This window comes from Lathamus discolor, chromosome 3 (assembly GCF_037157495.1).
Source record: "Lathamus discolor isolate bLatDis1 chromosome 3, bLatDis1.hap1, whole genome shotgun sequence".
NCBI lineage: Eukaryota > Metazoa > Chordata > Aves > Psittaciformes > Psittacidae > Lathamus > Lathamus discolor.
Window position 1 is genome coordinate 32,406,882 of NC_088886.1, and position 17,670 is coordinate 32,424,551.

The 17,670-nt window shown below is 39.4% G+C and overlaps 1 protein-coding gene across 7 annotated transcripts in view; it reads left to right on the forward strand.

Annotated features, from left to right (window-relative positions):
• The window catches only part of TBL1XR1 (TBL1X/Y related 1), a 114,840-nt gene that overhangs the window by 56,000 nt on the left and 41,170 nt on the right, over positions 1-17,670 (forward strand). Inside the window, exon 1 of one of the 7 annotated variants that reach the window (XM_065674543.1) lies at positions 4,938-4,957. The exons of the other annotated variants lie outside the window; for them this stretch is intronic. The gene's annotated coding sequence lies outside the window, so the exon portion shown is untranslated. Of the gene's footprint in view, positions 1-4,937; positions 4,958-17,670 lie in introns of those variants that run through there. 7 annotated transcript variants of the gene reach the window in all.

Consider the following 17,670-nt stretch of genomic DNA (forward strand, 5'->3'; position numbering starts at 1 on the left):
GAAAAGAGTGCCAGAAAAACTGATTACTGATAATATAAACAGAAAAATAATCAAATGGACTTAAGACTTGATGTCAGCATTTCACATTAAAATGCATTTGAAAAGGCTGGAATTCCATCCTAGTTGCATGGAGCCTGATTTACATAGAAAACAAATTTATAACAGCTATTCTTACAACAGTTGAGAAATTATTCTACTAATGAGCCGTCAGAATGGATTTAACTAAGAAGCGGCTGAGGTGCAGAAGACTTTTTTTTCTAGAGACTGACCATCTGGGAAATGGGAAGTAACTGGACGAGTAGGTAAAGGCATTTGAACAGAAGGGAACACTGTGAGGAGGTGACTGTTAAACACATTAGGGATGCTGGGGTTTTGTTCGAAATAGAAGATACAGTTGGCATCCCTGAGGTGATGCGCTGCTCTATGGAGTTGTCTAGGCAAGATCGCCTCATCTCCTACAGATTTCATGATTTTTAGGAAAAGCAAATGACTGGTATGTTTATGAGTTTGTGAATGTGAGTGCAGTGTAGAACAGATTGTTGGCATACCTTCCTACTACCCTAATTCCTAGTTTCCTTTGTATTGAACTTCTAAACCCAAATTCCTTTTGTGCTGAATTGTTCAATTCTGGTTATTACTAAGTATACTAAGATACTTCTTATGCTGGTATAATTTACTAGAGTCCTGGTTGCTAGTCCACCCCAGTCATGAAAGAGCAGGACTCTTTCATGTCCTAGGTTTTGGCTGAAGGTGGAAGTTGTGGTGAATGGGCTGTTGAGCCAAGTTTTTTTCATTGACCCATCGAGTTTTGTACCACCGTTGTTTTTGCCACAGCCAACTCAAGTTTTTTCAGTATAATTATCTCCTTATGGCCTAGCATTATTCAAACATGCTTTGATTGTCTCTATGGTGGTCCGTGTTCTCCGAATGCAAACTAAACTATTGATTTTTGTCTTGCAATATGACCGTGTCATGGCAGTTGCAGGGATAACCCTACTGAGGTTGACAGTACCCCTTGGACTGATGCTGTTGATGCTTCTAATTTTCATTTTACTTTTTTCAGTCATCCACAGTCAGATGTGGATTGTAGCATATTTGGAAGAAAAATGAATGTTTCATGGAGTAATATAATTGCGATCCTCTGAAATCTTAGTCCTAAGGTCTCAGTGTCTGCAGTTCACGGGAACTCCGGTTTTGCACTGGAAGGGAACCGAGGAAGGGTTACTACTGTGCAGTGTGTGTATACTTCTATAATCACAATAGACAAGATTTAAGTACATGGTCTTCATGCATACCTGTATAGCATCTGTGTTCTTTTTCTTTCATAAAGTTGTTTGGTTTTGGTTTCAGACAAAAGAATGTGCTAGAGCTGATCTGTCTAGACTGTGGTATGATGCTTGCTCCAGCAATATGTGGGAAATTATTTGTTAAAATACTGATGAGATGTTGTAGAAGAATTGTGAGGTGAATAAGGAGCCTGTTAAAGGGAGGTCATGTCATTTTGTGCTCATGGGGGATGTCTGAGGCTAAAGGAAGTTAGTTGTCTTAAGAACTGGTCTTGGGCTGATGTTAACGTATTCACTAATGAATTCAGCACCAAAAGTAGGAGTGTGCAATAAAATTGCCAGTGGTATATAGTTGGGAGGTGCTGTCAGTATAGATGAGTATTCTACAGGAACAGCTGGATGGCCTGCAGGACTTGAGTAGGAAAAGTGGACTGAAATTTCACAGTATAGGATGCATGGTTGTGCACTTCTGGACAGATGGTAGTTTAGCCCTAACCTTGGGTGCTTATCTCTTGAAAATGGAGGAGGAACAGGAAGACCTCAGTAATGTTAGCCAGTAAAATCAAAGTATATCTTTCCTCTAGTACCCTGCAGCTCTGAAAAATGTAGTCATAAAATGTGTGAGGTGAAGAGGTACTTCTAGTAGGAATAGAAAGTGTTACTGCTGCTCATGTGCAAGGTAGTACCACTAAATCCCCATATGTAAAACGAAACTACTCTGGTAAATCATGTTCGAGAAAGGTGAGTATAAAGTGGAGCAGGTGCAAAAGAGGACTGTGGAAACGGCAAAGGCAGAGCTGAGTCTGTCTCGCAGGAGGACACTATGAGGTTGGTTGGCTTATTTCAGTAAAAGTGATGTCTGAGAGGGGATGTAATTGCTTTTTCCAAATACATGAGGGGTTGATAAAGACGAGTGAGTGTAACTATTTTCCAAGCTAGATTCAAGGCAGCACTGGAAAAAGAAGAAATGTGTGCATCTTGGCAAGGAGTACATTAATGCTGGAAATTAGAAATTAGATCTCATCCACCAGGGGAATAAGATTTTTGGATAAGCTTCCCAAAATATAATGGGAGGCAAGAAATCCTTGCTAGTTTTAAGATGTACTCATGTTACACAAACTGTGCTCAAAAGGGGAGTCCCATGGTCTTTCTGGCAAGCATAATTTGTTTGTGGAAAAACAGATTCTTGGTTTTGAAATACAAGAAAGCTTAATTTTGTGTAACCCAGAGAGAACATCAGCCATTGCTCAGCTATTGCTCAGAATAGCAAGTTTGACATGTATAGAAGTAAACCACATTGTTTTAGGAACATGGGACAAAAAATGTTGCCTGGGAGAAAATAATATAACGAATATGAGCATGACAGTTCAGCAAATTCAGTAGTATGTTAACAGATCTTAGACTAATTTTTGTCTGATTTGCAAAACAGTTCAGTCTGTTATGTAAATGTCTTTAGATTTATGCTTTGAAAAGGAGTGTTACATACGTGAATTCTAAAGCCTTCCAAAGAGGACTGGTGACATCTGTACATAACAAACCTATGGAAAAAATACTAATTTTGGGTATTCCTAATGTTCTGTTATTACCCCAAGGTTGATCTGGGGCCTTCTGCACAGTACATGAGTGGAGAAACGGCAGCAGCGGCAGAGTTTGATCAGTGTTATTAGAAGTGCCAAGTCACAGCTGCAGCGGGTGACATCTACTTAAAAAAGATTTCAGCTATGCAGGACTCTAAGTTAGGAACCCCAGTGCTTGCTTTTGAAGAAAAAGCATTGCAGCTTTAGCAGAGTTAATTGTTTCATGTATTTTTTGTGACTTAAAACTCACCTGGAAACCCACAATCTGGAAAATCCACAATGGCTTGTTGGCACAGTGCTCTGGGTAGGGAACGAGCTCAGAGAGCTAGGTTGCAGAATAATGCACTGATTTCCTTATTCTCTTGCCCTGGCAGCACGTCGTTTGTGTTTTGAACAGTGGTGCCTCCCTGGGAATCTTTCATTGGAAAATTAATGCATGTTGGAGTAGTTAGATATTAAAAAAAAACAATAAATCTAGCCTTGCCTCTCCTATCTCTGCTGGCTACACCCATGAAAATTGCCTAGAGTTGAACTAAAAGAGCCAGTTTGGAACAGAAGTGGGTGAAACATGGCTGCCTAGTGAGATGTGTTTGTAGCCCTTCCTTGCATGGTTTATGGGACCTGAGTGTCACTTGCGAAGATATGGAAGGTAACACTGTGGCTTGTTTACACAAGCAACTTGCTGCACACTGTGTAAGGGTTGAGAAACGATAGTATGCTGTTACCATGTGTGTGGTTTTAGGGTGTTTGAAGAGCAGTTTTGTGGCTATCTTGATTTTTAAATTCAGTGTGTTATACTGTTCTTCTGTTGTCGTATGTTAAAATCCTGTGATAGGAGTGTGTAACTGGGGAGCTGAGTTGAAGAATTGGGTGGGGAGACACTTCCTTGTAAAACACACATTCTTCAAATAAGTTTGATTTGTCAAAAGGTAAAGTGTTCCTTTACTTGCTATATATTCTAAGAAGAATTTCGTTATAGACATCTTGGGTTAAATGGAAAGAGTGATGCTGTCGAAAAGCAGGAATATATTGAAAGGGGGAGGAGGACAATTTTTTCTGTAAAAATAGGTGGAAAAATCCTCCCAAATGAAGCATTTTGAAGAAAGGGTTTTGCTTCCTTTCTCCTATGCAAAGTTGCAGTGGGAGAAGCGACTAGGATCTGCAAAGCGTGGACTTCAGTGTAGGAAGTGCATCTCTATCACTTGCAGCCAAATCTAGGTGAGCTGTATGTTTTTTGGGGTTTGTTTTGTTTTTTTGTTTGTTTTTTTTTTGTAACACCTAGAAAATAATTTGGTTTTGGAATCTTAAATCTACTAAATATTTGCTGAATGAAGAACAAATCCTAGACAGAAGCGTATGTGTAACATTTTGCTTCACACTGGGATAATGGCTGCAAATTTCTTGAGCTTCAGCTGTTTAATAAGGCATTCCCTAACTCAGCCCAACAGCCAGAGCCAAGAACAGAAAAGTGGCTGTTCCCATGATCCTTCTTCCTTTCCTGTCTCAGCCTGTTCCCTCAGAATGCTTCCCTACTCGCTAGGCTCTAAGCTAGGTCAGTGCTCGTCTTTCTGCTGCGTTCACTGTGGCTCAGCAAGGACCTATCTGGAGGAGGCTGCTTGCTATATAGTTAAAAAATAAGAGAAATGGCATTCTGTCACTACAGGCTGTATATAGATGTTTTTTTTCCAAATGCCCAGTAAACTTCTGGTATAGCTCTTTATTGTTTTGGGGTTTTGGGGTTTTTTGGTTTTGGGGTTTTTTTTTTTGTGTGTTTTTTTTTTTTTTTTATAAACCAAGGGCCAGCACTTAATCCTTGTTTAATGCTATAAATACTTCATTTCACTGTCCAGAGGAGTTACTGAATGTAGATGAAGGTGGCAATATTTAACATTGTATTTATCCTAATTCAGAAACAACTAGCACTTTCAAGGATGACTAGAAAAGCTATGTTGCATCTTGGCACTTTCATTATCTTTAAATACAGTTTGGTGCTTTTTATCTCCCACAGAAGAGGCAGGTGTGTTTTTGTGGGATGTGCTAGGAAGACAGAATCAGCAGCAGCAGTGATGCAGACTATGTGGAGCACCTTGATTGGTAAGAGGAGTAGCAGGTGGTCTGAAATATGTATTAAGACAAAACCACAAAGTCCTGTGTAGGAGATTTTGTTGTTGTTGACATTTTATGGTTTTTTTTGTTGACCTTGGCTGGTTATATTACAATCTCTTCAAGCACAGGAACAAAGTCTCACATGTTTGTGCAACATTAGCACAATGAGGCCCCCATCTTGAAAAAAGGGTTTTGGGATGCTTCTATTACCACAAATAAATAGTGGTAATGTTCATAATAATCTAGTTTTAGTTGTAGAGAAGGTTCCTTCAGCAAAAAGAGAAGTACTTGAAATAGCAGAATAGAAAAATAAAGTAAAATGCAAAAAATCCCTATGATATGTTGCATGTGTTGCTTCTTAATTGTGTGTGTGTGTTTTGTAGTTCTTTTTGCACAGTGCCTTTTTATCCAAGTATATATAACCACATCAGAGTTTTTACAAGAGTTTGTATCAGCGCGTATTGTGATTTGTGCTCTGATAGTAGCGATGGTGGCTACCAGAGTTCTTTTGGTTTTATATAATCCTGGCTTTGCAGCATTGTAATTCATTTGCTATCTGTTTTGCAGTGCAGAGAAGTGATATAAACTCTGCACATAGACTTGTCTGGCTTTTTCTTCTCTACAAGTCATCAAAGCACAGCTGCATGGGCTGCCGCCCACTCCTCTGCATGCATACCTGCTCATTTTCCTCTGAGGCACTGATTTGTAGTAGCCTTGGGTTTTTACCTCAGGTTTCAATGTTACAAGTGGAGTTGAGCGGCATGGTAAATAGAGATGAACTTGGTTACATATGGCTACTCTGTGAAAAATGCAGGTTGTTTAGGTCTAGAAATTGGGTCAGGTTTTAATTGCGGTGTCAGGATAGCTAGAGCTTAGTTTCCCTCTCAGTAGAAAAGGGGACAAAAAAAGGATCTGCTATTATCTTTTTCTGGCACTAACAAAAATATATTCTGTATGTATAAATGTAAGAAACGTAGAAAGCCCTACAAACCTTTAACTACTTGCAAGTGCTCTCAGTTTTCTTTTGACAAAATGAGCTTTTTTCCCTTTCAGTAATATATGTTATGGCGTATCTACAGTGAACCTCTTTCTCATCTGGTTGTTGCTGTTCTGAGTAGACAGATGAGTTTGCTTCACCTGAGGCAGAAAATACCATTTTTATATATTTTGAATTATATTTTTAAGAGTCTAGCAGCTTTAAGAGCCGAAGTTCAAGTCAATAATCACTTGACAGCGCTGCCTCGTTCTTCCACCTCAGGCTGCCTTACATAGCCTGAATCAGGCTTTTGCCCTGATCTTTATCCACAGAGGTTGCGTAAGTGAGTAACAGTGTCTGCTTTTCTTGCTTAGCTGCGCAGTGTCATCGGATTTGGCTCTGTTAACTGCAGTTCAGGTGAAGGATATGATGGCAAAGTACTTACTGTTTCTGTGGTTATATAATAGCATATTCAGTTATAATAATTTTAATTCAGGTAATATATTAACTGATTAATGTTGTTAAAGTCAGTGCAAAGGCAGCTTCCCTGGTTTCTCTGAGGGGGAATACTCTTACCAGGAGATGGACCAGAATGAGCATGAAGTCTGTGGTTTGTCTGGTGGATGGAAGCCCTCAGCAGTAGCAGGGAACCTGTGGGATATGCAGTAGTCATCTGAAAAAATAGCATGTAGAAATGGGTGTTAATCTGTCAGCAGGAGGGGTTAAGTGTCTGTTATTGGCTTGTTCTGTGGTTTGAAGAAGTCTTTTTTACCTCCTTTTCAAGTACCTTTTAGCTTTCCTGCTTAATGTGTGACAGTTATTAGAAAAAATAAATTGTACAATGGATATAAAAATATCCCATGTGATGGAAGTGGCTTTGGATCCCAGCTGGCTTTGTATTTTGTTTCTTCTTCCAGCTCTTGTTTCTTTTTCTCAATGTTGAATCCTCTAGTTTTTAATAGTTACAGTGTTAAAGCGAATTTTAAGATAAAAGGAAAATGTAGGAAATAGAAAAACATAGACAATGCTGTTACCAGATAGCAAATGATGTTCTTAATAATTCAGGATTCTCTTCAGTCTTGATGTATTTAAAGGTAAATAGACAACATGCAAAATTAGTTGCAGCTACAGTTGATTTCTTTTTTACAAATACTTTGGTATGCATAAATGCATAAGAAATTAAACAGCTGGCACAGGGTCTCTGGTTTTGTGCAGATCTTAAGGCTAGTAGTACGATTTTATCTATTTATTTACAAGAATAAGAGCTAGCTCTAGAAGGAAGTTCTGTAAAATGTGCTATTAGGAGTGTGCTTCTGCAAGCTGATGGAAAATGATTTTATACCAAGAGTAAAGATGAGCATCAGTGGTTACTGTGTTTCTCTTCAAGTCTATCTTTCAGACTTTTCCAAATATTCCAAATTAATCTGCCATAAAACTATAAAATAAACTGTTATCCACCAGATGTGAGCACAGGTCACGTCTTTTTGAGGGGATGGTGTTCCTTAGTCTTAAGCGTTTTCAGAGAACTGTTTCTATGTAGTTCTCTTATTTCTGTTTCCTCTCTGTGGCAGACATACCCGAAGGAACGAGTCGCACTTCTCTCTCACCAGAAGGCTTGAGGCAATTTAGTGTGCATTGCCAGGGTTTCTCCTGCCAGCTCTCCATCTTCAGTGAGCCTCTGCAGGATATTCTTTTCTGCTTTTTTTGCAGATAGTGTCAGGCATCTGGAGAGAGAAGGGGAGGAGAATTGGTTTCAAGGTAAATCACAAAACACAAAACAAAAGTGAACTCAGTGGATTAGGCCATATTCTTTAAAAATGTAGATCTCTGCAGTGACTTTCAGCCTCCTCTGAAATCCCCCAAATGGTCTAGTTTTGCCAGAGGAGTCCATGAATTACATCAGTTGCAAAAGGTGCGGAGAAGAGGCACCCCGTGCTGATTGTACTGTACTTGGTTTTTCCATGATAGAAGAGAAGCCGGAGAGGCCATAGAGGGACCTCTGCATTTCAGTAGGTAGCCGTGTATAACGTGCATTTTTCCGTCTCGCTGAGCTGGCAGTCACCAGGAGTATTTGGTCTTGACCCAGTGTGGTTTTGTGCAGAGTATCTTAATGCAGGTACATAGAGCTTCCCCCACTGGTTGATAAGATACGTTGTTAGAAATTGTTGCCCCTTAGCTGGTGACTCTTTCGTATAAATACAGTTTAAAGATGGAGCAGTATGTTGTATTGCATTTCATGATGCATCACTTGTAGTACTGGCAATCAAAGTCTCAGGATGGGGGAATAATAAAATTGGATCCAAGAATTACTTATTACGATATCCTTTATACTCACTCCTCCCAGCATCACTGCTGCACAGGACCTTTTAAGATACGGCTGTGCTAGTGTCTGACCCAGCTTCATACCAACGAATTACTTAATACTACTTTTTCTTTCTCTCTATGTAGACATATATATGGAAAAATGCTTGCACCAGCTTATGTGGTGTAATAAAGACTGTTAAAAACTAATGCGACTTCTGTACATATAGTTGCCTATAATGAAAGTTACGTGTTCATTTGGGAAGGTGCACAATAGGGGTATTGTAATTTAGCAGTGGCTGACATGTCTTTCAAACCTCCCAAGTAGGTTGTACTATAAATATAGTCTCTTGTTTTGCAATTGACATTTTGCTAGTGGGTGGCTAATTTGAAAGGAACTAGACCAGAGATCTAATATTAATAACTTAATAGCTATGTGGATATTTTAAGTCTATTTTTCTGCTTATTTATAGGCATATATCATTCATCTATACTGTGTAGCCTTCTTTGCATGTATGTTTAATTCTGAAACTTTTGCTTTAGTAACATTCATACTTATGTGCCTTTGCAATCAAAAGCTTAAAAGCAATTTGGTTATATTTCTCAGAACCACTTTGAGGATGATGATTTCAAAGTAATGGCACTTAAACTGTTTTAAGAAAAGCCTTGCTTCTGAAGTAAGGCCTGAGAGGAAAGCCAACAGTGCATTGTCTACATCTCACCTTAATTTGAGAGTCAAAGCAGCATTAATACTATATGTTTTCCTGTGTGTAAATTAAGACATAAGGCAATTTTTAAGCATCCAGTGGAAATGGGTAGCTCATAGGCAAACTGAATTGGAGCACACAAAGAGTAGTGGTCAATGGCTCAATGTCTGGCTGGAGACCAGTAATGAGTGGTGTCCCTCAGGGATCGGTGTTGGGACCGCTCTTGTTCAACATCTTTGTCGGTGACATGGACAGTGGGACTGAGCGTGCCCTCAGCAAGTTTGCCGATGACACCAAGCTGTGTGGTTCGGTTGATACGCTGGAGGGAAGGGATGCCATCCAGAGGGACCTCGACACGCTTGTGAGGTGGGCTGATGCCAACCTCATGAAGTTTAACCATGCCAAGTTCAAGGTCCTACACCTGGGTTGGAGCAATCCCAGGCGCAGCTACAGGTTGGGCAGAGAAGAGATTCAGAGCAGCCCTGCAGAGAAGGACTTGGGGGTGCTGGTCAATGAGAAAATGAACATGAGCCGGCTTCAGTGTGCGCTCGCAGCCCAGAAAGCCAACCGTATCCTGGGCTGCATCAAAAGGAGCGTGACCAACAGGTCGAAGGAGGTGATCCTGCCCCTCTACTCTGCTCTTGTGAGACCTCACCTGGAATATTGTGTGCAGTTCTGGTGTCCTCAACATAAAAAGGACATGGAACTGTTGGAACAAGCCCAGAGAAGGGCCATGAGGATGACCAGGGGACTGGAGCACCTCCCGTATGAAGACAGGCTGAGGAAGTTGGGGCTGTTCAGACTGGAGAAGAGAAGGCTGCGTGGAGACCTCATAGCAGCCTTCCAGTATCTGAAGGGGGCCTATAGGGATGCCGGGGATGGACTCTTCATTAGGGACTGTAGTGACAGGACAAGGGGTACCGGGTTAAAACTTAAACAGGGGAAGTTTAGATTGGATATAAGGAGGAAATTCTTTCCTGTTATGGTGGTGAGACACTGGAATGGGTTGCCCAGGGAGGTTGTGAGTGCTCCATCCCTGGCAGTGTTCAAGGCCAGGTTGGACGAAGCCTTGTGTGGGATGGTTTAGTGTGAGGTGTCCCTGCCCATGTCAGGGGGGTTGGAAATAGATGATCTTGAGGTCCTTTCCAACCCTAACTATTCTGTGATTCTATGATCCTATAAAATAGGAAGGAGCATGTCAAAGAAGCTTGATCCTTTGGGATTAGAGTAAAATGTTCATTCAAGTGCACATCGCTTCTCATAGCAAACGTTACTATACCAAAGAGACGTTATGTTCTGGTTTCCTCTGATGGGACAAATTTCCATGTGGGTTTGTATCTCTTCTACCTACTCACCTTGCCTCCTGCCTTCTTTCTTGCTGTTACACTTGTCTGTAACTTAATAAGCATGTGTGATACTTGTCCTTTCTATGAATTCTTAAATGAATTTATAAGGCAGGAGGCTTATGTGAGAGATGCATTATACTTTCCATGTGCTTGATATTTTTACATCTTTGTTTTGTCACATACCCAAACATTTTCAGATGCATTCCACCGAACTTGATAGAGGAGTGCTGCGGTACCCCAGGCTGTGACTGCTGACTGCAGAATTTGTGTGTGTTGTCTTTGCATCTTTTCCCTCTTGTGCAAGTAACTTTGCTATGAGCACTCAACTCAAGGGAAACAAAAATTGTTTCCCCACTATCTGCAGAGTTTGTTATTCATTTAGCTAGCTGCCTTAGGAGGTTTAAGCTGTGTACTAGAAGGCGTTTGCTGGATTAAAACCCTGCAGGCTGTTATCTGTGAAACTCGCCTGTCAGTAGAAGCATCAGCAGTACCTTCAACCACACACTGCATCTTCCGCATCTGTTGTAAGTGTGAGGAAAAGCCCGTATTAGTTCCAAAGATCTAACAACGCACAGGTGTTACTTTGGAGGGCGGCGTGCTACAGCTCTTTGCTTGTTGGAGGACATGGTTATCAGTGGTAGAGGAAGCATAGCACCAGGCTTTGAGCTTTCATAGTTCTCATGGCAACTGCCAATGTCCTTCCAAAACTGATGAGCTCTTTGTTATTTTATTTCTGCTGCCTATCTGCCCAAAGCTGTGTCTCTGCCTGTTTTTAAGTGTAGTTTGTATTGTCATTGTTGTGAAAGAAACAACTATGGATATACAGACTGTGCAGCAAGCTGCTTCCTTTCATTTTATTGCAGATATCCAAAGATTTCAATTTTAAGGTTTTTTGGATTTTTTTCTGGCTCTTACATACTTCACTGTGCACAGTACAGCTCTGGGCAGAGAACCAACCCAAAACAATTTGTTGTGTTACTGATACGGAGAGCTTAGCTAGAGAGATTGGTGTTTGAGGCATTATGTGGGATCCAGGCCATTTCAACTGCTTAAGGTTCAGTTGTTCTCCATTGATAAAATTCAGCTCGTAGTGTTTGTCCAATTCACAGTGGTCCAAGGAAAAACTGACCCCACGAAAGCACACACCTGCTCTGGTGATGAAAGTTGTCTATGAAGGCAGATAATGATGCCCATGTTTAAACTCTGCAGGGCACTTGAAGCATGATTTCTCTCATTTCACAATCAGCTTGAGGCATGTTGGGAGTGACTGTCATGGGGTTGTTTTGCAGCTTTTGACCCTTCCTCGTGTATTTTTCTCACTCTTCTTGCATGACTGTACTTGGTTTTTAGTTCCAGACTCTGGGAAAATAGTATCTATGCACGTGCTTATTGCATGTTGTCCTGTATGTAACGTAACTCTGATTTCACTGTAATCATGAGAATCCATCATAAGGTGCACACTTAATCTGACAAGATTTATAGAGAAATTTGAAGATTCTGTGGTAATTTAAAAAAGATAATTTTACAAACCTTCTCTTTCATTTCAGGTGGCATTTTCAAGGTTTTCTCCTCTGCTGAGAATCATATCTGCATCTGGGCAGTCCCGCTTGCCCTTGCGATATTTACTTGCTAATATTTTCTGTCGAAAATAGTAAACCGTTTTTGCAAAGTATTAATATATCAAGCCACAACTCTTTAAACATCTTAAAAACCTGTATGCCAGTCCTAGTAACTGCAGTGAAAAGTCTGTCAAACACTGTGCACTAGAAATATTACTCCTGTGCAAAGTGCTTATGTTTTGAACTTCTGCTGATCTACCAACACATTCAAGGAACTTCCAATGCCCTGTGAAGAATTGCAGGCAATGGCAATAGACAGTCCCATTTGTTGGAAGTAAACAAGTTAATGAGTAGCTGTCACACCTACCTAAGTTTTGAGGTCTGGGACTTTCAATGGCTGGATTTCTTGTTCGGTTTTGATGTATTGACCTGGAATCTATCTTCCATCTGAATTGATTTTTGACCACTTTTTCTCAAGTTTGTCTAGTGTTGCATAAGTATCTCAGTATGTGCTGCTTTTGCGTTTACAGGTCTTAAGATGGTATTTTTGTACACAAATACATAACTTTCATAAAAGCACCAAAAATTAATGTCCTTTTGCACACATTTTTTTTATCTCATATTATTAAAAGCCCTTTGAGTCTGAAAATTGAGTAATGTAACTTTATGCAAACATGCATATTTTTAGTGTAATTGGAAGATGTTTAGAATTACTGTCTTTAGGCCTGTACAGCCAAGAAACCAATTATAGGCATGGTTAGAAAGTGATAGCATACATTAGTCAGATTATAACAAGGTTCCAATAATGTAAAATTGCTGCATGACAAATTAGTTTGTATAGATTTTGACAGTTGTTGCCTTTAATAAACTCAATTATTAAGCAATACACAGCTGCAGTGCTTCTAGAATTGGAGAAAACCAGGCTTCTATTTCCTTGTCAAAGTCTTTTCCGTAGAGCAGGACTACAGGCACTGGTAAGCCTGGTTTGAGTTGTTTGGTTGACTTTGTGAGTCTGTCTGTCCCAAGATGATTTTTGTCTCAGTAAATAGATGGTAGATTACAAGAGCTACTTCAAAGACCTTGTCAGGCGCGTGTTTTTTGCTGTTAGTCTGATGGATACATTCACAGCCTTTTGGGTTTGGGTTTTCTTTCAGTGTAATTTATGAAAAAATCGTGACTAGATTAATGCTGTCTGTTTATTTTCACTACAAACCTGAGCCAAGAATTTAACTCGAGTCTCCTGAGAGAGTGCAAGAGAGATGTGTGTTGTAACTCCATATAACTATTGAATTGCAACTTTGAAATAGAAGAACCTGCCTTTCCCTCTAGTGAAGTGTTACTACAATGCTATAAGTGAAAGCAAAATCTACCTAAAATCTGGAAATCAGGCTTCTCACTCTGTAGCTTTCTTATGGTTTCAAGTCCTGAGCTATATTCCAGCTGCAGGCTTGAGATGTATTGTGGCTGTCAAATGATATTTGTGTGTACATGGGCAAGTCTCTATTTTAGTGGTATGTACTTTAATTAGGTATGACCTAATTATGATGTAACCTGCTTTTGGTCCAGTTTAGGACCAAGTCCCACTATTTTTAACCTGCATAGACAAGCAAATTAAAGTCCAGTTTGAAGTGTGTGGTCCATCCCAGAAGTGCCACTTGATATTTATTCAAAAGGAACTGAGGCTCCTGTCTGGCAGATCGTCTCTTCCCCTGTCACAGTCCAAAAGCAGCAAGGGCAGACCTTATCTCTGAATGTCCTTAGCTGTAGTTGCTTGCAGTGTTTCATCTCTCACGCTTTTCTCCTGGGAGAACATGGTGGCACTGAGTGGGGGTAAATGGAAAGATGAAGGCTACTTGTTCTGTTTGTGGTGTGGGTGAACCTTTCTGTTCACGAATGCACAATGGTATAAAGCTCAAAAACCTGTCTGCTCAATGTACCATCAAAGCTCATCTAGATGTACACACTAGTGCTTCCTTGGTGTGCCCCTCAGCAGCTAGTCAAATATAAGACTTTCTGAGCACCATCAATGTCCTCTGAAAATACCCTCTGCACTTCTTAAATCGTTAAAAGATGAATTACGGAAATGACAGTGGATAAGGAAGAGAAGATGTGCGTTCACTTGGGGAATTGATATTGCCTTTAGGTAGTCAAGGTAGAACAGTAGTGTTTTGTAGATAAAGATCTTAAACTTCATAGTTTCATTTTCAGAACCTGAAATAACTGTTTTGCTAACAAGTAATGTTTTAATAGTACAGTTACACTTGAAGATGCAATAATGCTGAAGCTTTGCTTGTCTGTAGCATTTTAATCCATGCATACGTTTTTCAGGATCTGAGCAGATTCTCTCATGGGTGAGTCTCTTTTATTGGGATTAGAGCTGTTCGCAGTTTTGGAGTCTACCTCTGTGATGTGTTCTGAAATTACTGTGCCTGCTATTATCAGGGAAATACCACTTTTATCATGTTTACTTTGTGATCATAAATATTATTCAGTGAATTGTGATCTTAAACTTTGCATGCAATAAATGCTTTATTGTCAGTTTAACTTCTGATGCTGTGTTTGGTTGTGCTGTGTGTAAGCTTCAAATTATAACAAAATACTTAGCAATCAATGCAGTCCTACTTGAAAATTAAATAGATTTGCTTACATTTCATAAAGCAGCTGACATGAATTTTTCAACCCAAGACTTTGGTTTTCTGTAAGCTGCTGCTCCTGTTAGTTGTGTATTTTTCTCAGGTGTGGCAAAAAAAGGGATCTGTGGTGCTGTTTGCAGAGTAAAAATGGAAAAGCAAATATTTTTGTATATGAGCTAACCCTTATTTTGTTAATGCATTACTTCAATTTCAGTTTCTCTGCTGGTGACATTTGTTGGTTGGATGGTCTTTGAAATAGAGGGATAAGAGGGAATAAGTTGTAGCAAGCAGATCAAATATCTTGCTGGTAACATTTGGGTTTATGCAAATGAAGAATGAGAAGCAGACCAGAAATTATGCTGCACTCATAGGGCAGACTGAGAATAAGGCCTTATTCATGCATTGAGCTCTCTGAAGATCCAAATGTATGCATTTCTTTAAGTTCAAGAGAAAGACTTACATTTTTATATAATGTCAGTTTATACTGAATTCTTTTTCTCTACGTGCACATTTCATCGCCTTAGTAGCAGTCTTTGTTATAGTAATATGGAAAGAAAACAACATCAAATACCATTAATAGGTGTTCTGGTGGGGAAGGCAGCAGTAAACAATAGTTCCTAAAAGTAGGTAATTTCTATCTCTCTAATGGGCCACTTTCAATTTATAAAATGCACATTGGTACTTTTTTATGAACATATAATTTGCGGTTTTGTCTTTTTTTCCCTAACTATATGTGATTTAATATCAAAACAAGCAAAAACCCTAGACAGTCACTCAAGAAAGAAATGTTACTTGTTTGTTGGAAATAAATTTTTGATTATTTTTAAAAACTTGCATTGACTTCAGAAGTCCCAGTCTAATAGTAGTAAAGATTTCAGTTACAAGTCATGGAAGAGAAGAATCTATAATGAAAACTGCTGCCCAAAAGCATGGGAAGGTTTTAAGAGATTAAGTCAGTCTCTTTTGAATAGTTATATTCCTTTAATATAGAGAAGTACAAGACACACTCTTCCCTATGTTTCTTTCAATTAGCAAAATGAAAAAGGTTGTGGAAAAAGCCGCACCCACAAAATGGGTAAACAGGGCTACGTGCTGATCAAGGAGCACGCCCTAGTGGCAGGTGAATCCAGTGTGGCCTTCTCGGGTACCCAGCCCTTCAACTTCACCCATATCAATCAACTACTACAAGGAGGAGAGTGAGATTTTCACAGAATCTTTTAAATTTTACCTTCAATATTTCTATCGTGTGCCAAAACAAGCGTGATATGTGAAATGTGGCATCATCACAGGTATTGGTGGTAGCGTGATAAAGTTCTTGCTCTGTAATTAATTTTGAAATGGGAAAGTAATGTGTATTTTCATACACACAGGTATTTTAAGCTGCAGAGGGAAAGATTTCATGCTCACGATGCACAAATTCATATGGAGTGTGAGCATTTTAGTAACAGATACAATTGCTAAGCTTGCCAGTTAGCGTCATGTAAAATGTGGATGATTTTGAGAACCCGTCTTTGCAGTGTTATCTGGTTTTGTCCTCTCCCTGAGGCTCGTAAATCTTTTCAGCCTTTCCCCTCCTGCTTAACTTTTTTGGTTTTGGTTTTGTTTTCCTTTAATGAGACTGCAGGTTTGCAGTTTGATTCTTTTCAGATTCTCTGAAATATGTGTAGATAGGCATGCATCTTGTAAGAAAGAAAAATAAAAGATTAAGCGTGTAACTATGAAGCAACCCACAGCATTACCACAGAATGAAAGTTTCAAGTTTGGATATAGTAAGGGAAATTCTACCCTATGATTATAGGTAGGCACCCTGTGATATTGTTCATTTCATCACATTGCCTGATAGAAATATAATTAAATGTGAGGGTTTTATCCTACATGCTATGAATTTTGTTAACATCACTAAAACAAAAGTGAACATATTCCCTACATGTAATCTGTAACTCTTTGCGGCACATGCAGTAAATGTTACTTATTAATTTGAAGCAGGATGAAAGAATTTCCAGGATAAACATAGTAGATTCTTTCATGGTCACATTATGTGGTATAAGTGTCTTCAGAAGTAGATGGCAGTTGGGATCCATGTGAAAAATACTTTCGTCACTTAGTCATCCTTAAAAGACCTGTAAAGTTTGGCTGTGCATTGAAGTCTTGCTTAGCTCTCAGCTCTCTCCATCCCATGGCAAGTTAGTCAAGTGTAAACAAGTTTCCTGTTGCTGTTATAGGGAGGCTAGTGTAATGATGAGTTTCTGGTGTTTGGGTGTGTTGTGTGTTTGTGTATGCTCAATGGAGAGTTGTGGAGAGGAAAGAAATTCCTCTTACAGAAGCTTCTCTTGGCGGGGGTGGAGGGGTGTGTGTGCTACACCACTCTCCTTCTGGTTCTTTCTCCTGTTAGGCATGATTCTGGGGGCAATATCAATTATTTACTTGAAACAGAGTTCAAATGAATGAAAAATATTTAGTGTAAACTTACATCCTTTGAAGTTTTTATGTTTTAAGTGTTGAAATTGCTCCCTCTTGTTTGTTCAGTCAGCATGATCCGCATAGCCTTTCAATGGCCTTTTGCACTATCATTCATTTAGTGTTAATATTGTATAAGTGTGTTAAATTTTGCTTCTGATATTTTTTTAATTAAATTTTATCAAAACAGTTGATATGTAGAGTTAGATTCATAGAAATACAGTATGTAATAGCCTAGTAGAGAACTAAAATTACATTCATACAGCGTCAGGCCCTTTTCACTTATCTTGTGAGCTGCTCTGAGGAAGTGATGTTACAGAGGAGGACCAGAACACTTTAAGACTAGGGTGGTGGTACTGGAGTGTTTTTCTCAGGAATGCAGTAATGAATAAACTGACTTTTATTATGAGGAAACTGATGATCTCCACGCGATGCTATGTAGCATTTACTTCTCACACCTCTGGGTTGTGGTCTTTATATCTCTCATTCTGAAAAGGAGAACAATTAATGTGTAAATATATTAATTAAACAAATGTTTCAGTTTCCTTATATGTTGTGGAGGCTATTGCCATCAGTTTTCATGGCATTCTCCCTTTTCTTGCCCAGGACACTTCCTGTAGTTTTGGAGGCTAATGTCCACTCAGCTGTCAGGGGCTCTGCAGGAATGCGGAAGAAGTTTATTTGAATCTCTTTGGAAATTAAACATGGAAAATGATTGCTGA